This window comes from Salvia hispanica, chromosome 2 (assembly GCF_023119035.1).
Source record: "Salvia hispanica cultivar TCC Black 2014 chromosome 2, UniMelb_Shisp_WGS_1.0, whole genome shotgun sequence".
In the NCBI taxonomy this organism is placed as follows: Eukaryota; Viridiplantae; Streptophyta; class Magnoliopsida; order Lamiales; family Lamiaceae; genus Salvia; species Salvia hispanica.
In genome coordinates, this window is record NC_062966.1 from 4,374,587 (window position 1) to 4,398,480 (window position 23,894).

At 41.6% G+C, this 23,894-nt stretch overlaps 1 pseudogene; it reads left to right on the forward strand.

The window, feature by feature from the left end:
- The first annotated feature begins 19,379 nt into the window (after window positions 1-19,379).
- Window positions 19,380-20,098, forward strand: LOC125206152 (annotated as a pseudogene).
- Window positions 20,099-23,894: the final 3,796 nt, after the last annotated feature.

The following is a 23,894-nucleotide window of genomic DNA, read 5'->3' on the forward strand; positions in this document are numbered from 1 at the left end:
AAAGTTGCGATCAATCTCCCCGAGTGGTCTCGAATAATCCCTCCACCCCCGGCTCTCCCCGTGGATTCCGAAAAGGCGCCATCCGTATTAAGTTTGAGCCACGGTTGGTCCGGGGGGTACCATTTCACAGCCATAGCCCGCGGTATGGGCCGCCTTTCCTCAGCGAGGCTTGGCCGACACACCCCAAGCTTGACATGCGACCAGTGCTTCGCTTTAAGGTGTCCATTAGCGATGCTATTTCGGACATACATTTGCACTTGCCAGATCACATTGGACGCCTTAAACTGTGTCTCATGATGCCGGCTCCTATTTCGTTCTGCCCAAATGAACCAAAAAATGAGGTATGGCATGAGACGGCTAAGGTGTTTCTTATTTGCTTCCTGCGTTCTGAGGGGCCACACTTTAAGCCTATTTGGGATAGTGTCATTGACACGGAGCGGTGGGGAGAGGCCCTCAAACCAGCCATCGAACTCTCTCCAAACTCTAGAGGCCCCGAAGCCTTGGATAAAGAGATGTTGAAGGGACTTTGTGCCGGGCCTAAGTGGGCAGCAAAGGCACTTAGATGCCAACTCGATCTTGCGCCATTGGAGCTTGGTATCAACTGGGATACGGTTCGATAGAAGTCTCCAAACAAAAATGGAGATGGAAGAGGTGAGTCCAACCTTCCAAATATCGTCAAGGCTAGGAATGATCGGCCTCTGTGAGCGGATAGTATCCCAGGTGGAGGAAATCGAGAAATCACCGAGCCGAGATAGCGACCATCTTGGGATGTCTGGCTCCCCCGTGATGATTGGGGTATCCCGTATCTTTGCAATGATATGTTGAGGAAGACCAGCCTGTTCATTGAGCTGCTGAAGTTTGGTCACATCCCAACCTCCTTCACTCCTAATAAACTCCGATACAAGAGTCCAAGGGCTACCCCTCTCATCAAGGCATAGTTCTCTCAAGGTAGTGTTGCAAATCCAAATATCATCCCAAAAATAGACATTACCTTTCCCAACAAGCCAACGGATGTGCGGTTGCGCATAGGGTCGGGCTCTAAGTATTCTCCTCCATGTTGGGCTAGCACGGCTCGAGGCTCCGAGCATGACAGGCAACAAATTATGGCAATATTTGGCCAGCATGTATTTAGCCCAAAGGGAGTTTTGTTCTCGAAATCTCTACCACAGTTTGATAGTAAAGGCTCGAAGTACCTCTTTGAACTTTCGTGGACCAAGCCCTCCCTCAGCAGTTGGAAGGCAGATTTGATCCCAGCTAATCCAATGAGTCCTTTTCATGTCATTTGTTGAACCCCAAAAGAAGCGAGCCATGAGCTGGTCGAGTTGATTGAGAGCGCTGACCGTTGGCTCGATAGCTTGAAAGATGTGGATCGGGACCGCTTCGAGGGTGCTCTTGATGAGCGTGAGCCTTCCCCCAAAGGAAAGGTGTCGGTGGGCCCAACCAGAAATCCTATTGGCAATTTTTTCTCAGAGGAACATGAACATCTCTGTGCGCTTAGCCCCGCGGTAGATAGGGACGCCCAAGTAGAGGAAGGGAAAGGAGCCCGGTGAGAATCCGCCTCCAAGCTGAATAGTTAGTCCAGCCCGCGTGCTCCTCCGCGATGAAGAAATTACTCTTGGCAAGGCTAATCTGCTGACCGGAGACCGCCTCATAGTTGGCAAGGCAAGGCAATTTTCATAGTAAGAATTTGGAGGGAAGACGGTTACTATTCGAATTTCAAAATCCGCTTTTCTAGGGGGCGTACGGTTGCTTACATCACCATGCAACAGTTCGCCTGCCTACCCTGAAAAGCCCATTACCTTTATTCTTTCCTTTTAAATCAAAATTCAACCGACTTTTCTCTCTCTACTCTCAAAATTCTCTCTCTCTAATTTCTCCCAATTTTACCCTAGTTTTTGCGAGTTTTGTGCAGGAAGAAACCATGGAGAAGGCACAAGATTCTGCTGCGAGGAAAGAAAACCCCGCCACCGAGCCACCATCCGACGATTTGTCCAAACAGCCGCCGGTTCTGACGACTTTTCCAGTCCTCGATATACGCTCGGAGTGGCACCCGACTTCCGTTCCAGAACCCCCTACTGTCGGAAATCCTGAGGAGGAGGCATTCTTGAAGGAGTTGGAGGAGAAATTTGGCAGTAAAGAGGAGGCCATGAGACTCTTTTCCCGCTTTTCGGCATTCCTCCAACAACCGCAGATTATTCCTGACAAATCGATAGCCCAACTGCCTAATCCACATTCAGAGGGAGCCCAAACCCTAGATCGAGCACATGTAGAGACTGGGCCGAGCCCAAACATCGGAGAACAAGAAAAGGGTGGCGGACTTGAGGAGGAACATGAGGGCGTTAGCGGTTTTGCGGACGAGATTGATAGAATGGCGGTGGACGACTCTGGGAATGAGGCCACGAGGGAAGGTAATACATCTGTAGTACAGTCTGATGAGGGGGAAACCCCTATTTTAAAGTCTGTTGAGGGGGGAACCCCTATATTGAAGTCTGTGGAGGGGGAAACCCCAAGTCTGTATATTGAGGGAGGGACCACATTTGAATCTGAGAGGGCTACCCCGACCATGTTTGCTGAGGGAGAGATCCCTGAAAAATCTGAGGGGGAAACCCCGAAAAACACTAAAGAGGAGACTCCGAAACTATCTAAGGGGAAAACCCCGACCATGTTTGCTGAGGGAGAAATCCCTAAAAGGTCTGGAGGGGATAAAGTCCCCATTATTGATGAAGAACAAGGGCCTACGGACAACGGGCCATTAGAAATTGTGGATCTGGACGATGTGCCAGAGGAATCACCGGTGAAACCAGGGGCGTCGAGAAGAATGGCACGGAGGAGCGCGCTGGATGAGGTGGACGATGAGAACAGTCCAGGGGATCAAAATTCCTTGCCCCGATGACAGGGAGTGTGCAGGAGGGAGAGACACCTGGGTCGGAAAGAGAGATAGACGTTACCGAGGAGCGTCGAGTGGCTATGGAACGCAAGAGCAAGGGCAAGAAGGTAGCCACTCCTCAGACTAGGAAGTCACAGAGAACCTCCTCCGTCAGGGAATCTCCTCGTACACTACCCAAATATTCTGGACCTGGTAATGCTGAGAGCGAGTAAGAGGATGAGTCCGAGGAAGAAGAGGAAGTCCCCATTTTCGAGCGAGAAGAAATCTGGATTACCAAGAAACTCCTAGGATCTATGGCTAAATTTAATGACTCCAGGCGGGCACAGACACACAAGGACCGGAGTGCAGTGGGGAAGCTGGCCAAGTCTGGGAAGCGATATGACCCAGATTCTCTGAAGCAGATAGAGTCGGAGGAGGAGTTCCTCGACCACATCAGGGATATCGGTTTCGAGTGGCTACTAAAACACAACGAGCAGGAGGTGCCAGTAGATGCAGCACGAGAGTTCTTCTCCACTTTTCACTTCAAGTAAACCACCGACCCAGACGCAAACTCAATCTCCTTCCGCCTCTTTAACATTGAGCACACAATGAGTGTCAGAGAATGGTCCCGCAAAATGGGACTGTTTACAAACGCTGAAGACGAAGAGGGCATTTGGGATGACGGAGTGTACGGCACACCAAGGAACACGCCGGGATTCACACCACAAACAACATGGGAGTTGATAACACACGCTAGGAGTGGAACCTTCAAGACCAGTGTGTTGAAAGTAATCCATATCACTGATCACCTCCTCCGGTTTGCACAGGAATTCATTGGCTACAACCTGATGGGCACTGCCAGTTCCAGCCTCACCATCACTGAGCTCTATTTCACATGGTGTATGTCAAAGCGCATCAAAGTCTACCTCGGCTATTGGTTGGCCCAAGCTTGCCACCAGATGACAGCCAATCCCTCCCGCCACATGTATACTTGCCATCTCCTGGGCGCCTACATAGAACGCAACTTTGTGATGAAAATCGGAAAGGCGGAGCCCAGCGTGACGATGTGCGAGCCCCCAGAGCTGTTTAGCGTGGAATATTTTTTCAACAAGGGGCTCCTATACATAGAGGGACAAGAGTTGTGCTTCTACAATGTGGGAGCGAATGTGGATAAGGTAAAGAAAGAGACGGAAGAAGAGGTGGCGAATGCCGATGTGGAGGAGCTAAGGAAAGAGGTCGCTGCGATGAGAGAGGAATTGGGCGGGGCCAGAGGGGAGTTGCGGGCCATTAAGGAAAGCATGGATGTCTTGGCTAACAGATCATCGGCTCAGACCGAGAGAATGACTGATGCGGTCAAATTAATGAAGAAAATGGCAGAATGGCAGAATGCCTCTTAGACCCGGCACTGCGGTCAGGCAGCCCGGTCAGGGAAGCTCATCACACCAGCAACTCCCGCCCAAGTCTAAGCCTTTAGTAGCCCCACTTCCATCACCGTCCCTTGTGTTTGTATCTGCGAAGAAGCCCCTGTCTAAAACCCATGTGATATCTGAGGAGGAAGCGCCGGCGTCACCGGCAAAGAAGAAGTTGAAAGTGAACCGCCCCAACGTACCACCCAGGTCAAGGGGGCCAGACTCAGAATTGAAATTCCCTCATTGACCAAGTAAATTTTATTTTTTAGTCATTTTATTTTATTTTTCTTTTATATGTTTGTGTTTTATCTGTGCTGAGCATGTGTGGTTGTTGTTATGTGTGTTCTCCCACTTAGCCCAATCCTTGGTCTAAGTGTGAGAAGTTTTTTGTTTAAGTAAGCATGTTGTTTATCTGTTATAATTTTCTCCCACTTAGCCCAATTCTTGGTCTAAGTGTGAGAAGTTTATATGTATCATCAGCATGTTATTTTCTTGTTTTTTATCTTTGTCTACTCCCACTTAGGCCGTTGCCCGGTCTAAGTGTGGGAAGTTTTCTGGTGTTTTTGAGTATGTTGTTTTTTCTGTGTTTTATTTTGATTGTGCGCACCAACTCCCTTATTTCCCCTCTTCACTAGGGTAGCTTGGAGACAAGCTGGAGTGAAGTGGGAGGGGGTAGGAGAGTTAGTGCAGTTTGTGCTCAGCATGTGTAAAAGTCAGTAGGTCTAGGAGTTAGTTTTTTTTAGGATTTATGTGTTTAGCATGAACTGGTGATAATAATAAGGCAAGATTCCCTTAGTAAGAGTAATTGAGAATAGGATGCACTACAACTTTGAGACCTCTTTCTTTTAAAAAAACTGAAATCGGTTTGGAAGAAGCAAGAACGATAGAAAGTGCCTTAGTTGACCTAGTTGTGAAGCCCCACTACATAAGTGAGTTATAAGCCTTAACATTGAGTGCTAACATGTTAAAAAGGGGATGCCACCTAATGCTTAGGGAGAAGAATTTAGAAAGGAGATAAATAGGGGAAGGAAAAAGAAAAATAATTATTAAACATCTGGAGGTATAAGCTGGACGAAGTCCAGAGCAAAAAAAAAAAAAGAAGAAGAAAAAAATAGGATAAGAGGATAGAAGGAGAAATTCTCATAACCCGAGGCATCAGTGGCAGGAAATAACTGAGAGTGATCGATCCCAACATCCCTGGTGAGGAATGAATGATCGAGCGAATCCAACAGTTAGTAAGCTATAGGCCATCTGGACGAGCTGAAAAACCGACTAGGTAGATAAAGGGAAGGGGAGGATTTGGAGTGTGTACACTATTTGATTGACCTTAAGCTTGTGGGGGCGACTACTTAAAAGTTTGAACTAGTTCATGCCTATATGTTTTATTTTCCTAAATGTTTTTTTTTTTTAATTTCCTTTTCTTTTGTATGTCAGTAGGGTGTCTAAGGTCTAGGAGTCATTAGGAGTCGGTCATGGAATAACCATGCATTGAAATTCGCCTTATTTCTTTTTCTTGTCTTTATACTTGAGGACAAGTATGGTTTAAGTGTGAGCAGTTTGATAAGGCTAATTTCATGCATTGGTTATGGGATAAACTCTGTGATTTCCTGGGTCTAACAAGGTTTTATAAGCCAGGTGTGTAGAGAAACCAAAAGAGAGGATCACCTGGAGAAAGAAGCTGGTGGAGAAAGTGAGCAGAAAAGGGAAGAGTTTACTAGACGAAAGAGCATCCAAAAGAAGGGTAAAATGGGAAGCACAAGGAAGTTTCTAGAAGCTCCGTCCCTTATAAATAAGAGCACGCATCCAACATGAAATTAGTTCTCTCCTTTTGCATCTTCAGCTCTTAGCTCAGCTTTTCTCATTCTCTACACACACTTTAGGGGAATCATTTTAGGGGTTCACGTTTCAAATCAGTCGTTGTGTAACACCGTCTCCACGGGAGGCGAAGATACAATCCTTTTATTTGTTTTTTGTTTATGTTTTGGATTCCCCGAGTTTTCATTGTTCGAAGCTCGGTCGTGTTTTGTTACGCTCTCGTTGGATATTGTGCTATTTTGCTATGGAATTTGCTACTTTGGTTTCGGTTATGTTATTGTTGCATTTTCTGTTTGCTTTTGGTGGGTATTGTTGATTGATCTGAGGTGGAGTTTAAATTGCATGGAGATTTGAAGTTGATCGGTTGAATCTAGTTGAATCTGTGACGATCGGAGATGGAAATTGTGTTGATTTGTTGTGGATGGCTTGGATCCGGAGTGGATGAAGCATCCAGCGTGTAGATTTATTCATGCTTGCATGGTTGTGATATTTAAATTCTGTTTACTTGTTTACCCCGTCTAGTAATCGTAGATCTGCTTTAGTTTCGGTAGTTAATTGCATTAGTCGGTTTAATTTCGTTTGCCCTGTTTTGATCCTTGCTTTGCTTCATTTTTCTTCTGAAATTTCGTGATAAAAGTTAGAGAAGATGATGTCGTTGTTAGTTAGTCCTTTAGTTGGTTAATCTGCAGTTTTTCCGCCGTACTATACTGTTTAGGGAAATGGTCCCCACATGATGTTCGTTCATGTGTCTTGGTTAGTTTAGGACGTCGTTTACCCGATCTAGCAGTAATTTCAAGCATGTTTGGTCATTATTATGCATGTTCTGTTATCCCTGCCTAGATCTAGTTGTTAGGATAGAGCATTTCATTTCCCGAGTCTAGGAATTAAATCTCAACCCCGAGAAAATTGCGTGGCAGCAGCCAAAAATAGTTTCCAAGTCTTTTAGCATGTTTACTTATGCATCTGTCTCTGTGGATTCGATCCCTGCTTCCCTGTACTAATCTTTTTAGCATAGCGGGTTGAGGGTTTTGAAAAGAGAAGGAAGTGATTGTGTGCCCAACGACAGGTAACCCGAGGATTCGCCGAGTTCCTAGACCTAGTGTCTAGTGGATTCTCTGGATCGGGGAAGTTCCATTTTATACAACAATACACACACTAAGCTCCCCCTTCGCTCTTCAGTAGATGATTTCATTTTCCCTGCTGATTTTATTGTTCTTGACATGAAACTAGATAAGAATGTCCCTCTAATCTTATGCAGAGATTTTCTAGCCACTTGTAAAGCTTTGATTGATGTAGGACGAGGCGAGATCACCATTCGTGACAACTACAGTCGCTTCACTTACAAGATCGAAAGTGAGATGCTTAAGTTTGAGGAGGCAAAACAGGCTAAGATGGAACAGCAATGCAGGGCGGTCATGATGACCGATTTGACTAAACCTCATGATCCATTTGAAGTGGAGGATCCTTCTACCTCCACTATCTTTATTGTCAACATGGTAAGATGTTCTCCTAAGAAGAACGGACCTAATTCCTCTACTCCTAATTTGCAGAAAAAGGAGAAGAACAAGAGGAAAAAGAGGAAGAATCCACCCAAGGAAGACCCCGAGATTTATGTGGACAAAACTGCAAAGGGCAAGTACAAATGGTGGAAAAAGATAGGAACTAAGATTATCCAAATGCTGATTCAGAACTAGGGTCGTTGATCTGCCCAATTAATGGGCCACTTCAAGTCGAGCCAACGACTTAAAACAAAGGCGCTTATTGGGAGGCAACCCTATTTTTGTATTTTTCTTTATTTTCTGTTGTTTTCTTTTTTCTTTAAAAAAAATCTAGAGCATGGTTAATACATGCTTAATCTATTCTTTCATCATTTGAGGCAATTACGACGTCTAGTCCTTGTGCATTCCGTGCGTCTATATTTTGTGTCTTTATTGTTTTGTCCGTAGACAAACAAAAATGAGTTGATAGGCTCGGATTTTGCACTGTTTTTAGGCCATTATTTGGTCTGTTTTTAATGTCAAAATCACATTACATATCTATCTATTATTTGTATATTTTATACATTTTGGTATTTTTGACGTGTTTTGTGAGAAATGTGCATATTTGAGCAGAAAAAGAGAGTCAAAACGTAAAGTCTGGAAATCTGGAGTTCAGACGTCGACCGGCGACTGCCGCAACGTGTACGGTGCCCGGCGGCCAGTAGCTTGTTACGGCCCGCCTCGGAAAATCTGTGCTTGAAAAGGAGTCTCGCCGGAGGACGTGTGGCGGCCCGCCACCAAGGAGGTAGAGATTCTAGACTAAATTGTGGCAACCGCCGAAGGATGTGCGGCGGCCCGCCACGAAAAGCGGCGAATCAGATTTGACCTGATTTCTCTCCAAGATTTACCATATTTTGAAGATCTTTTCCTTCCAGGATGAGGAGTGACTTTCCCCTATAAATAAGCTCTCAAGCTTCATCAAATCAAAGCCTCTTTTTGCAACATAATTTCCAGAGATTAAACGCTAGAGTACTTCATTGTGCAAGGAGTTGAAGAAGGATTCAAGAACATCAAGAACGACAAGTATTCAACCTACGGGTTTTATTTTCTTTAGTTTTATGTTCCAATTGTTTTCCCTTCAATCTATGTGTTTAGATTAATACGCATGTGTAATGGATTCTAGGGATGTGTTAGTAACGACTTTGGTTATACAATTTCTATTTTCTACTCCCTCCTCCACGATTAAGAGTCCCATTTCTAAATTTTGCGGGTTTTAAGAAATGTTAAGAAAAGTGGGTGGAAGAAAGTTAGTGGAATAGGGGTCCCACGTGTATATATTAGTTTTAAATGATATGTGAGTGGAATGAGTTAGTGGAATGTGGGGTCTCTTATTCGTGGACGGACAAAAATAGAAAAACGGGACTCTTATTCGTGGACGGGGGGAGTATTTAATATTCATTTTGTTTTTACTTTGTTTCTTCCCTAAGTTATTCTTGACGCTTCACATTTGAGTGACACATCCTGTGTTTTTTTTTTTTTTTAAATAAACTCCTATACGAAGGAGGAAATTACAAATAAACTCCTAACAAAGGAGGAAACTCCTATCAAGAGGGTTCGAACTCGGTACCTCATACATTGATGTCTAAGCCCCTTGCCACTAGGACAAAGGCTGTGGACAGTGACACATCCTGTGTTGATCCAATATAACTTGCTTTATAACTGTGAGAGAGTTCTAGCGAGTTAGGTCGCACTTAGTAGAAACTACAATTAGCTTCCTTTAAAACGGCACTGTTAATTGAGAGTGGGGACTTTTCAAGGGTCTTAGGAGTTTTTGGAGTTACGTGTTAGGATTGACAACCCTAATGTTAGTAATCAACGTTTGCATCGCATGAGCATAAGCTATGTGACTCGTCCTATCAAAGTAATAATTGTGCTAGGATATTGTAGTTAGGAATTTGTATAACCATTACTGTAAACGCACATCCCTGGAATTCCCGTATCTCTATATGTTATCTCTGTGATTTATCTGAAACTAGTTGTTTATTGCCATCAACGGTTTTCAGTTTTCAATAGTTTTCAAAACTCTTTCGGTTTTCCAAATAGTAATTGAGTTCTTGTAGAAGATAGATAGTCCGTGTTTGTTTTTCCCATGTTCGATATCCCGGTACTGACCTTTAGCTATACTGTTGCTACTCTGTATACTCGCAGGTATTAATAGTCCTAAAAAATAGTGCATCACTAATATATACAAGTGGGACCCTTATTCCACTAACTTTTTTCCAGCCACTTTTCTTAACATTTCTTAAACTCGTGCCGCTTATAAATGAGACTCCCGTGTTAGAGTTTGTATACTAGAAATCACCTTTCGAGAGATTGAATACTGTTAAAACTCTTATTTTATTTTCCAAAGGAATAAACATATTATTTTTGTCATAATGTTGTTATGTTTTACATTTAATGGATGTTAATTACATGTTTAAATGTATGAGTAACTTAACAAAGTCTAAGTCTTTGTTTTAGTAGACCGGTTGTGGGCGTCGTTCACTTTAAGGTAACACGGTCAGTTCTAAACAAAGAAAAAGAAGAATTTCACAACCTAGATAGGCTTAGACTACCTATCGTGAAAGGTTGCAATGTCAGTCCGATTATTTCTAAGCCTTACTGAAATAAGATGACGTTGGTGTGGTATAGCACTGAATGGATCTAACAGCGAGACATGTCTTTATGCTATCTACTGAAAGACGAGGTCTTGTAAATTGTTATTTCTTAATCAATTTACGTTAGCATTGAGCATACGGTATTGATTATGCACTACTTTGACTTACCAAATGGTGCGGGTTTTTCGCAACCCAATAAGCCTGGTATATTGGGTAGTGATGATTAATATCTAGCGGTGCTAGGATTGCTATTATGTTGAATCGTGCGCGAGGTGAGTCTCATTTGATAACATCCTCAAGAGAAGTTTGAAATAAGGTTTTATTATTCGGAACCTAGCTAGTTGGAGTTTAATTACTCTATGAATAATAAATAAGATTTTCTTGCTGAGTCCTCTCTTGGAATAAATAAGATATTAATTAATTAGGTCCATAGCAGGCAATAATTAATTAATGGATGTTTCTATCTTAAGCGCGGGAAATAATTATTAAATAATGGAAACCCGAAGTACTTATAATTTCGGATTTGGATGGGGAGTGCAATATTACTTCTGTAGTGGTTGCTCATAATATATACCAATTATAAGCTTATATTAAATTGGGTTTAATTTAATTAGTAAAAACCTAATTGGAGAAGCCCATATCCAAAGCCTTCCATAGATCCCTGTCTGGGCCCAATATGTGACTTATTATAAATAGGAGAACAAAGGAGACAGAAATATACATACTTATTTTCTCTTCAAAAAATTTTGCCCCTCCCCCCTCTACATAGACAAGGGGCGATTTTCTCTCCTCCGAGGGAAAGGATTTCCGTCTTCTTTATTTAAGTCCTAGTACACTGGTGAGATCAGCCCACCCTGATATCGTTTACAGTCCGGGAACCAGACAGAAGATCTCGTGGTTTTGTAATAAAGATCTTCACGTGGAGAAGGCGCTAGCTATCTTCGATTCTTTGGAGAATCATCAAGGTATAATGGCTAAACCGTAGAAAAGCATGTTTTAGGTTTCAATTAATTTAAAGCATGTTTTATTTGAGTTATGAGCATGATACATGTGATAATTACGCGAATAGATTTTGTCTAAATAATCTGCTAAATAGATCAGAATTATTATGTAATTGATTTATGTGAGCGCTTCCGCTGCCAGTTCCTTCAATTGGTATCAGAGCCAGTCTTTGGCTCTAATTATTTGTATGCATGCGAAATTCATGTATGCATGCGTTTTTGTTTTCGAAATATGTTCTTGTTTTTAGTTGTTATAATTTTATGCATGATGAACTCAAGAACAATCGAAACAAAGAACTCAAATATTTGGATCACGCGACATGCGATCCAATTAGGGTTGTCTAGCGAGTGGGAGTACGGATGGCGATCGACCGGCGACGCGCGAACGAGGGAGGACTCGTGCGCGCCGCCGGTGTGACCACCGGAACCGGTGATCCTCGAGAAATTGCGCCGATTGAGTGGGAGTATGGTTGCGATCACGCGGTGACGTGAATACGAGCATGGGCTCGTCCACGCCGCCGGCAAGACCGTGGCGGCCTTCTCCCCAGATCAGACGGCGGTCAACGGCGGTGGAATGAGGCAGAGCTCGCTGCTCGTCCGAGAGCAGCGGCTGTCTTCTCTGTCGCGTAAAACCCTAACCCTAGCCTAAACCCTAACCCTGGCAGAACCTAACCCTAGCAACGCTAGACCGAGAACAGCAACGCCCTTGACGTTCGCTGTTGGTCGCGCTAAGATCGCCGGGGCGGAAGGAAGCTCGCCGGAGTAGCGCGGCAGTCGTCACGCGACGACGACGCCGGATGGGAATCTCGTCGCGTTTGCAACGGAGTGGGAGAAAGGAAGCAGCCGCGCCGTCGCGCAAGCTGCCGGAGACTGCTGGACGGCGAATCTGTCATTCCGGCGAGAAGTCCCGGTGGAATTTTTGTTGTCGTTGATCGTGCCAACCTCGATCACGAGATAACGATGAAATATTATTTTAATGATTATTTGATTCCATAATTAAAAGATTTCCCTAGATTTTAGGAATATTTAGATTATTGACTATATCTATGGAAATAAATATATTTATTTCATTCCTAGATGATATGGACAAGAATAATTTAATAGTTTCCTAATTATATTATATATCTAGAATCCTAATAAGGATAAGATATGTAGGATCTCATTAAATAATAAAATAAATTTTTCTCTTCTCAATCTTAATAAGGAATTAATTTAAGTTTATTTATTCATGTCAGTCAAAGATATAAATAATTAATTATTTTAGATAAATCTTATAGAAGACATGAATATGGATTAAACTTTAATAATTAATATATTATCCTTTAATAAGATGTTTAAAAGATTATAAAAGATTTAATTATCCAGTCAATTAAATACCAACAGAATTTAATTAAGCCTTTAATCTGCACTAAGGCTAAGGATAATTAATGAAAAACCATAACTTAAATATCTAAGCGATAATTACGAACTATGTTTGTATATGGTCTCCATCGATTGGTCCACAACTTATGAAGCTAATTTCTGAATCTTATCGTCACCCATGCTGTGGGGACAATAATCCTAAGAAATAGCGAGTTCATATAGGTGGACTTCTCATATGTAAATAGTATGGACTAGAAAGTAGTTTCCAATATTATCGCCACCCATGCTGTGGGGACAATAATCCTAAGAAATTACAAGTTTCAGAAGTTCAAACAGAATTTACGAGATAGCTTGGTCTTGTTATCAACGCATGAGCATTGTTATGGGAGTGTGTTGTAGAAACGAGATTCTGTAATGCTAAATCTGATGGTCGTGCTTAGGCAACATTTGGCGGCCATGTCGTGTTGCGGTCTCTGGACTATTCGTCGGTGTTGTGACCAGTAAAAATGTTAAAATTTTAATGCGTATTGACCTCTGCTTGAGGGTACAAAATTTTAATTTTACAGTTGTGAGAATTTGAAAAGTTTTATGGTTAATCTACTCAATTTCATCACATAAGTTTATGACAAATAGTAAATATTATGTTTTGCAGTGCAAACTAAATCGTCAACATGTCACTCAATCCTCTTTCTGCAATTCTTAAAGAAAACAAACTCGAGGGCCAAAATTACATAGAATGGAAACAAAATTTGGACATCGTTCTCACGGCTGATGAGTACAAATTTGTGCTCACTACTCCACGGCCCCCAGTGCCGGCGGCTAACGCCGCGCAGGCAGTGCGAGATGCGCATAGACGGTGGCATAAGGTGAATGAGATGGCTAAGTGTTATATGTTGGCCTCCATGTCAACGGTGCTTAGACATCAGCATGCCGCCATGGCTACTGCCGCCGATATTATGCAAAATCTCACAAATCTCTTTGGTACTCAGAATCGAACGGCTAAGTCTCAAGCCTTTCGGAGTATCATGTGCAAGACTATGAAGGAAGGCTCGTCTGTGCGGGACCATGTCCTCGAGATGATGAGCCACCTCAATCAAATTGAGGTTTTGGGAGGTGTCATTGATGCCGAGTCCCAAGTTACTATCATCCTTCAGAGTCTGCCCCCTAGCTTTCAGCAGTTCAAGCTCAACTTTGAGATGAACAAGAGAAATTACACCTTGGCTGAGTTGTTGACTGAACTTCAGTCGGCAGAGGATCTCATGAACCAAGCTAAGGCTGCGATGGTTAGTTCGTCACATCGTTCCTCTGGCCCTAGGCCTGGCGCAGGAAAGAAGAAAGTGACGAACCAGGTCGCACCTAAGGAAGCTAAGGGAAAGAGAAAGAGGAGGTCGGGAAAGAAGCAAACAGGAAAGTGTTTCAGGTGTGGAGAGAAGGGGCATTGGAAGCCAGACTGCCCTAAAAAGGGCAAGGCTACAGGTATGCACCAAGCTCTAGTTGTCGAGTCATGTTTGGCTTCGACTTCATCTCATACTTGGGTTATAGACACTGGAGCTACTGATCATATTTGTTTTGATCCTGACTTAATGCAGGTGACAAGACGGCTATATGATGGAGAGATCGAAGTCCAGCTGGGCGACGCTACTAAAGTGGCGGCCGTTGCAGTGGGAGACGTTTATTTGCATTTTAGTAGTGATAGATTTTTGGTTATGAAGAATGTTTTGTTGATACCTTCTTTTAGAAGAAATTTAATTTCAGTTTCTAAATTGGTTTTTTATGGATATTCGATTTCTTTTAATGACAGTTGTGTTATTAAGAAAGATGGTTCTTATATCTGTTGTGGTATCATGGAAAACAATCTGTACACAATCATATCTACACAATTTAATAATCGCAAATTAGAACTCAATAATGCATCAAAAATTTCAAAGAAAAGAAAGGAACCTTCAAGTTCAATAAACGAAACGTACTTATGGCACCTTAGACTTGGTCATGCCAACCAAAGGAGGATTCAAACTCTCGTGGATCAAAACCTTCTTAAAGGGCTAGATACTGAATCATTTTCCACGTGTGAAAAGGCAAGATGACTAAGAGACATTTTAGGGTGAAAGGAAATAGAGCCAAGGAAGTACTAGAACTCGTTCATACTGATGTGTGTGGACAAATGTCAACCGAGGCAAGAGGCGGCTTTCGCTATTTCACCACTTTTATTAATGATTACTCGAAAGTTGGATATGTTTATTTGATGCGCTTTAAGTCTGAAGCTTTTGACAAGTTCAAGGAGTTTAAGGCTTATGCTGAGACGCATCATGGAAAACGTATCAAAAGCCTGCGATCTGATCGCGGAGGCGAATACCTCAATGCCGAGTTTTTGGACTACTTATCGGTAGAGGGAATTGAATCCCAACTGACTGCACCGGGCACACCCCAGCAGAATGGCGTAGCTGAAAGAAGGAACATGACCTTGTTAAACATGGTCCGATCGATGATGAGTTATGCACGACTGCCTATTTCGTTTTGGGGACATGCCTTGCTTTCCGCGAGCCATATTTTAGACAATTTACCGTCAAAATCTGTTCCTGCCACTCCATATGAGTTGTGGAATGGGCGCAAGCCCAATCTAGAGCATCTCAAGATATGGGGGTGTCCAGCTCATGTTTTGGAAAAGGATCCAACTAAGCTGGACTCAAGGACAGAGGTATGTTTGTTTATAGGATACCCCAAAGGATCGAAAGCTTATGAATTCTATAGTCTCCGAGACAAGAAAGTCATTGTGAGTACTCACGCGACATTCTTAGAGGAAGACTTTGTTATGAATCATAAACCCAGCAGTGAGGTGGCTCTTGAAGAGCTCACTTCAGTCACAAGTTCCATTAACCAAGAACAAGTACCTATAGTACAACCAATTCCCGAACCTTCAACTTCTACACCTAATGTTGTAGTGCCGCGCCGTAGTGGGAGGGTCTCTCATGAGCCCGAAAGGTACATTGGTTTGGGAGAATCTATGGATCACTCCTCGGACAGCAATGTACTAGATCCCTGGAATTTTGCAGAGGCGCAGGCGGATGTCGATCATTGCCAATGGGTAAGTGCAATGGATTCGGAACTACAATCTATGATAGACAAAGACGTCTACGATTTATCTATCCTACCCGAAGGCTGTACTGCCATTGGGAGTAAATGGATATACAAACGTAAACGTGGACCCGATGGACGAGTTAAAGTCTTTAAGGCAAGACTAGTGGCTAAGGGGTATACCCAAAAGGAAGGTGTCGATTACGACGAGACCTTCTCCCCGGTGGCCATGCTCAAATCGATCTGGATTCTATTGTCTATAGCAGCTTACATGGATTGGGATGTGTGGCAGATGGACGTTAAGACTGCGTTCTTGAACGGTAGTCTTGAGGAGACCATCTACATGGAACAACCCGAGGGTTATGCCGTCAAGGGCAAAGAGCACATGGTTTGGAAGCTTAAGAAGGCCATTTATGGTCTCTAGATCATGGAATCAGTGTTTCGATCAGACTGTTCACAAGTTTGGATTCAAAAAATGCCCTAACGAGAGCTGCGTGTACAAGAAGGTTGAGAAGGGGAATGTGGTGTTCTTAGTTTTATATATAGATGACATTCTTCTAATTGGAAACAATAAAAAGATGTTGTCATCAGTACGAACGTGGTTGTCAAACCAGTTCGAGATGAAGGATATGGGAGACGCGGGACACATTCTAGGTATCAAGGTCCTACGGGACCGTGAGAAAAGGATGTTGTGCTTATTTCAAGAACCCTACATCGACATTGTACTTAGTCGTTTTAGCATGCAAGATGCCAAGAAAGGTTTCTTACCTTTTAGACATGGCATCCATTTATCTCAAGAGATGTGTCCTAAGACAGCATCTGAGATAGCAGAGATGAGAAGGATACCATACGCTTCGGCAGTTGGTAGTCTCATGTATGTTATGCTTTGTACAAGGCCTGATATTTGCTTTGTTGTTGGCATGGTAGCAAGATATCAGTCAAATCCGGGCCAAGGACATTGGACTGCAGTAAAGAACATACTCAAGTACCTTAAACGGACTAAGGACTATGTTCTAGTTTACAAAGCAGGCGAGCTCTGTGTTAGAGTTTGTATACTAGAAATCACCTTTCGAGTGATTGAATACTGTTAAAACTCTCATTTTATTTTCCAAATGAATAAACAGATTATTTTTGTCATAATGTTGTTATATTTTACATTTAATGGATGTTAATTGCATATTTAAATGTATAAGTAATTTAACAAAGTCTAAGTCTTTGTTTTAGTAGACCGGTTGTGGGCGTCGTCCACTTTAAGGTAACACGGTCAGTTCTAAACAAAGAAAAAGAATAATTTCACAACCTAGATAGGCTTAGACTACCTATCGTGAAAGGTTGCAATGTCAGTCCGATTATTTCTAAGCCTTACTGAAATAAGATGACGTTGGTGTGGTATAGCACTGAATGGATCTAACAGCGAGACAGTCTTTATGCTATCTACTGAAAGACGAGGTCTCGTAAATTATTTCTCAATCAATGTACGTTAGCATTGAGCATACGGTATTGATTATGCACTACTTTGACTTACCAAATGGTGCGGGTTTTTCGCAACCCAATAAGCCTGGTATATTGGGTAGTGGTGATTAATATCTAGCGGTGCTAGGATTGCTATTATGTTGAATCGTGCGCGAGGTGAGTCTCGTTTGATAACGTCCTCAAGAGAAGCTTGAAATAAGGTTTTATTATTCGGAACCTAGCTAGTTGGAGTTTAATTACTCTATGAATAATAAATAAGATTTTCTTGCTGAGTCCTCTCTTGGAATAAATAAGATATTAATTAATTAAGTCCATAGCAGACAATAATTAATTAATGGATGTTTCTATCTTAAGCGCGGGAAATAAATATAAAGTATTGGAAACCCGAAGTACTTGTAATTTCGGATTTGGATGGGGAGTGCAATATTACTTCTGTAGTGGTTGCTCGTAATATTCCAATTTTAAGCTTATATTAAATTGGGTTTAATTTAATTAGTAAAAAGCTAATTGGAGGAGCCCATATCCAAAGCCTTCCATAGATCCCTATCTGGGCCCAATATGTGACTTATTATAAATAGGAGAATAAAGGAGACAGAAAATACACTAATTATTTTCTCAAAATTTTCGGCCCCTACTCCTAGTAGTAGTCGAAATTTTCTCTCCTCCGAGGGAAAGGATTTATGTCTTCTCTATTTAAGTCCTAGTGCGCTGGTGAGATCAGCCCACCCTGATATCAGTTCACAGTCCGGGAACCAGTCAGAAGATCCGTGGTTTTGTACTGAAGATCTTCACGTGGAGAAGGCGCTAGCTATCTTCGATTCTTTGGAGAATCATCAAGGTATAATGGCTAAACCTTAGAACAGCATGTTTTAGGTTTCATTTAATTTAAAGCATGTTATTATTTGAGTTATCAGCATGATACGTGAGATAATTACGCGAATAGAATTTGTCTAAATAATCCGCTAAATAGATCTGATTATTATGTAATTGATTTATGCATGCGCTTCCGCTGCCAACCCCTTCACTCTGTCCTTTGGGATATACTGATTCAGACTTTCAAGCTGATCAAGACTCGAGGAAATCTACTTCTGGTTATGTGTTTACCTTAGGAGGTGGAGCCGTAATTTGGAAGAGTGTAAAGTAGAAATGCATTGCAGACTCTACCATGGAAGCCGAATATGTGGCCGCTTCGGAGGCTGCAAAGGAGGCTGTATGGCTCAAGAACTTTCTTATGGACTTAGGTGTGGTTACGAATCTGCCCAAGAGCATCACCATTTATTGTGACAATTCTGGTGCTGTGGCTAATTCGAAGGAACCAAGAGCTCACAAAGCGAGCAAACACATTGAGAGGAAGTATCATATCATTAGAGATATAGTGCAGAGAGGAGAGATACAAGTGGTCAAGATTGCGTCAGAGAACAACCTGGAAGATCCTTTTAGTAAGGCATTGGCGGTCAAACCGTTCGAGCGTCATGTGGAAGGGATGGGAGTTCAACTCGCTCGAGACCCCAACTCGCTTCAGTATAAGTGGGAGAATTAGACTTAATGCACATTTTTTTGTATACTCGAAAGCTGTTTGAGTTTTAAGTGGGAGATTGTTAGAGTTTGTATACTAGAAATCACCTTTCGAGTGATTGAATACTGTTAAAACTCTAATTTTATTTTCCAAAGGAATAAACAGATTATTTTTTTCATAATGTTGTTATGTTTTACATTTAATGGATGTTAATTACATGTTTAAATGTATAACTAACTTAACAAAGTCTAAGTCTTCGTTTTAGTAGACCGGTTGTGGGCGTCGTTCACTTTAAGGTAACACGGTCAGTTCTAAACAAAGAAAAAGAAGAATTTCACAACCTAGATAGGCTTAGACTACCTATCGTGAAAGGTTGCAATGTCGGTCCGATTATTTCTAAGCCTTACTGAAATAAGATGACGTTGGTGTGGTATAGCACTGAATGGATCTAACAGCGAGACAGTCTTTATGCTATCTATTGAAAGACAAGGTCTTGTAAATTGTTATTTCTTAATCAATGTACGTTAGTATTGAGCATACGGTATTGATTATGCACTACTTTGACTTACCAAATGGTGCGGGTTTTTCGCAACCCAATAAGCCTGGTATATTAGGGAGTGGTGATTAATATCTAGCGGTGCTAGGATTGCTATTATGTTGAATCGTGCGCGAGGTGAGTCTCGTTTGATAACATCCTCAAGAGAAGCTTGAAATAAGGTTATAATCCCTAAAACCCTCTCAGCAGCCTCTCTACCTCACCGCCATGGCATCGGAGAAGAAGCTGTCGAACCTAATGAGGGAAATCAAAGTACAGAAACTCGTCCTCAACATCTCCATCGGTGAGAGCGGAGATCGTCTCACCAGAGCCGCTAAGGTCTGGGAACAGCTTAGCGGCTAAACCCCTGTTTTCTCCAAGGCAAGGTACACTGTGCGTTCCTTTGGCATCAGGCGTAATGAAAAAATTGCATGCTACGTGACAGTTCGTGGTGATAAGGCAATGCAGCTCCTTGAAAGTGGTCTGAAGGTCGAGTATGAACTGTTGAGAAGAAACTTTAGTGAAACTGGTTGCTTTGGCTTTGGTATTCAGGAGCATATTGATCTTGGAATCAAGTATGACCCTTCAACCGGTATTTATGGTATGGACTTCTACGTTGTCCTTGAGCGCCCTGGTTACAGTGTTGGTCGCCGCCGTAGGTACAAGTCTCGTGTTGGCATCCAACACAGAGTTACAAAGGAGGATTCAATAAAGTGGTTCCAAGTAAAATACGAAGGTGTTATCCTCAATAAGGCCTCCAACATTGGTGTTATCCTCATTAGGCATAGAACTTGTCATATTTGCCTTTCTTCCAACCACATTTCACTACTTTTGAGTTTTGACTTAAAAATTATTTTCTTTTCTGATAAGGATCTTCATGTTACATTGCACTTCTGCCAGCAAGATCACATTGATTGGTACTTGGGATTTTACCCTAAATTATCTTCTCATTGTTTTTGGAAAAAAAAAAAAAAGCTTGAAATAAGGTTTTATTATTCGGAACCTAGCTAGTTGGAGTTTAGTTACTCTATGAATAATAAATAAGATTTTCCTGCTGAGTCCTCTCTTGGAATAAATAAGATATTAATTAACTAAGTCCATAGCAGACAATAATTAATTAATGGATGTTTCTATCTTAAGCGCGGGAAATAAATATTAAATAATGGAAACCCGAAGTACTTATAATTTCGGATTTGGATGGGGAGTACAATATTACTTATGTAGTGGCTGCTCTTAATATTCCAATTATAAGCTTATATTAAATTGGGTTTAGTTTAATTAGTAAAAAACCAATTGGAGGAGCTCATATCCAAAGCCTTCCATAGATCCCTGTCTGAGCCCAATATGTGACTTATTATAAATAGGAGAATAAAGGAAACAGAAATATACATACTTATTTTCTCTTCAAAAAAATTCCCCCCCCCCTCTCCCCCCCCCCGTCTTTACATAGACAATGGGCGATTTTCTCTCCTATGAGGGAAAGGATTTCCGTCTTCTTTATTCAAGTGGGTACACTGGTGAGATCAGCCCACCACGATATCGTTTACAGTCCGGGAACCAGATAGAAGATCTGTGGTTTTGTAATAAAGATCTTCACGTGGAGAAGGCGTTAGCTATCTTCGATTCTTTGGAGAATCATCAAGGTATAATGGCTAAATCGTAGAAAAGCATGTTTTAGGTTTCAATTAATTTAAAGCATGTTTTATTTGAGTTATGAGCATGATACATGTTAAAATTACGCGAATAGATTTTGTCTAAATAATCTGCTAAATAGATCAGAATTATTATGTAATTGATTTATGTGAGCACTTCCGCTGCCAGTTCCTTCACTCCTAATGGCGGACAGAGGGAGTATTGATTACAAAAAGTAAAGTGCAAAAGTGGCTGAAAAGTAAAAATGGTCCCCAATTCAGATGTTGATGTTGTCTTCTCCAACAAATATGCACAAAATTCAAGTGAACACAGATTCCATGAATAACAATTCAGATCAGTGAATTCTACAACTAAGATTCACGATTAAAAGCGAGAAATTAAGGATTAACTACCGATAAACTTAGACCTAGACATACTGACTAACATGCAAGGTGGCGACAGTCACGTAATTACAGAATTCATGCATTAAACTATAAATCAAACGGTGAAACCTTGGAATTCTAACTAACAAACTCAGATCTAGCTTACTCTAACGAAATCAGACTTCAACACTTAGAAAATAAACATAAACAGCTGAATCTAACTAACCTAGACAGAATGAAACATAACCACGAATAAAAGATGAAATAAAAACAACTTCCATATCAAACGTTTGGATCGCAACAAAAGACTTCAAAAGCAATAGAAATTAAGTTCTAACAAGATCCAACGAGATAAAACGAAGTACGAAATTAAACTAAGAAAGCAAATGAAGATTGTTTTTGCCACTTGGTCGATGAAACAGTTTCTGGCAACTAAAACGGCTTGAAGAGTAGACGGCGGATGAACTCCGGTGGAACTTAGACGGCTTCAAGTGATCATGACTGGTGGCGAGGAACGAGAGTTGTGGAGCTAGCCACCGCCTCGGAGATAAGACTTCCGAGAGCGGTTTCTAAGTATGTTCTTTTTAGAGTGAGCTTCTTGTGTGAGTGAGTCGATACTTCTTTCTTCATGTGACCTTCTATTTATAGGGAGGCTTGCCCTAAAAAGTAGGGTTGTTCTTCCTTGCAAATTTTCACTTTTGCCCCCATTAAATAGTTGGCCGTCTGCTAGCAATCCTCTCCTCTCCATCTCGAGCCTTTGGGCATGCATCCTGGTCAGTATTGCACCCTTCTGGCGTCCTTTTTCACTTGAACTTCCCAATTCTTTTCCTGCTGACTTGTACCCTTTTCCTGCACACTTACGCATTTTTCTTGCAAAATATGCACGTTAAGCTCATAATACTGACCAGTAACCAAGGCCTAGAATACGACTTATCACCCGTCATCACGAGTGTGCCACTCAACATTCGCCAGTGTCCGACTCCTTTCAGTTTCGCTTCTGTCGCAATACCTTCGTCCGGGTATGTCGATTTCTAGTGTTTTGGTGTTCGATCTTTTTGCAGTGAATATGTATTTGGTGTTGATGTTTGAATTTGGGTCCGATTTGAACTAATTAGTTTATGCATCTGTAGCTTACAAATTTGCACGGTCAAATTGCATTTTTTGGAAGGGCGATCTATTGGTTTATGTTTTGAATATGGATTTAATGTTGCATTCATTCTACATTTGTGCCAATTTTGCGAACATGTCTTCGATAAGTCTGGGTTGCAGAGTTCATATCGTCCTGCATCCTCTATTGTTACTCATTTTGGGATAGATTATTGTGCATCTACCAAAAGCTAGTTTGTACTTCTAAGTTGTTGTTCCTTGTTGTCATATTAGTTCGAATTTGAGGTTTTTTGGATTGCGATCTGTTGGTTTAAGATCTGAATTAAGGAATTGGTCTGGTTGTTTTCTTGCAATCATTCTGTTTTTTAGCAAAGTTTGTAAAGATGCATCTTCGATGACTTTGTCTTGCATAATTGATTTGGTCGAGCCACAAAAAATGTCACTCAATTGTGAGGAGATTCTTGTGCATCTACAAGAAGCTAGTTTGTGCTTCTATGTTGTTGTTCCTTAATGGCCTAATAGTTCGAACTTGGAGTTGTGAATTGACTATTTCCATATTGATTAATGTGGTTGTTATTCGGTTATTTAAGAATTCCATCTACACTAGTGTCCCTCGTTCTAGCAACCTAGTCGCTCTATGATATAGCTCTCTTTATTAGCTTTTTGTTGTAGTCGAGTATGATCCTGATTGCATGTTCTTGTCCCTTGAAGATTAACTTTCCGTCTGTCCATTTTCAGAATAGAAGACCCAAGGCAGAGAAAGTGTAAGGAGGCCGAGGCCGCAGTAGTCATGATCGAGGACATTATCTGTGACCATCAACATAACTACTTGACTATTTTAAATATGGTTAGCAGCTTGGTATACAATTCGAACAACACCCGGGATGAGGAAACACATGTTGATTTGAGCCAAAATATGAACACCACCTTTGATTCAGCTGCTAAAGATGCTCGCCGGTTCGGTTATGCTCGACGAGGCGTTATGCTTGCCCATGATACAATGCTGGTCACTATAATCCATCATTAAAGTGACCTATTTATGCTGCCAAATGAAGTTTCAGAGTGATTTGGCGGGAATCAATCTAGGTTTACCGCCTAATTTGGCTAAAAATTTGGGGTGAACGACGCTAATTAGTTGCCCAGACATGAGGGGGTAATTTAGTCAGATGGCATTTTGTTTCCTTCACTCCCTTGTTGAACCAAACGCTTGAATAAGCTCAATCATCCTATATGGACTGAATTAAACAACCTACTATCCCATCCACCAATTAAGGAAAGCCCATTAACCATGGAAACATGTTAAAAATTGTGGTGGCTACCAGACGCACCCTAATTTTATAATAGAATATAAGCGTAATGAGTTAGTGGAAAGTGAGGTCTATCTAACATTTATAAGAGCATCTCTAAGGAAAAGGGTAAATGGAGAGGTAAAGATAAATAACTACCACATTTACTCTTCTTCATAAAATTTTATGCTCCAATGGAAATAGTATTTGAGGAGGTATTAAACCTTCTTTCATTTTGAGAAGGTATCTACCTCTTCTTGATATAAAAGGTACAAAAATTATTCCCTCTGTCCCATTAAAAA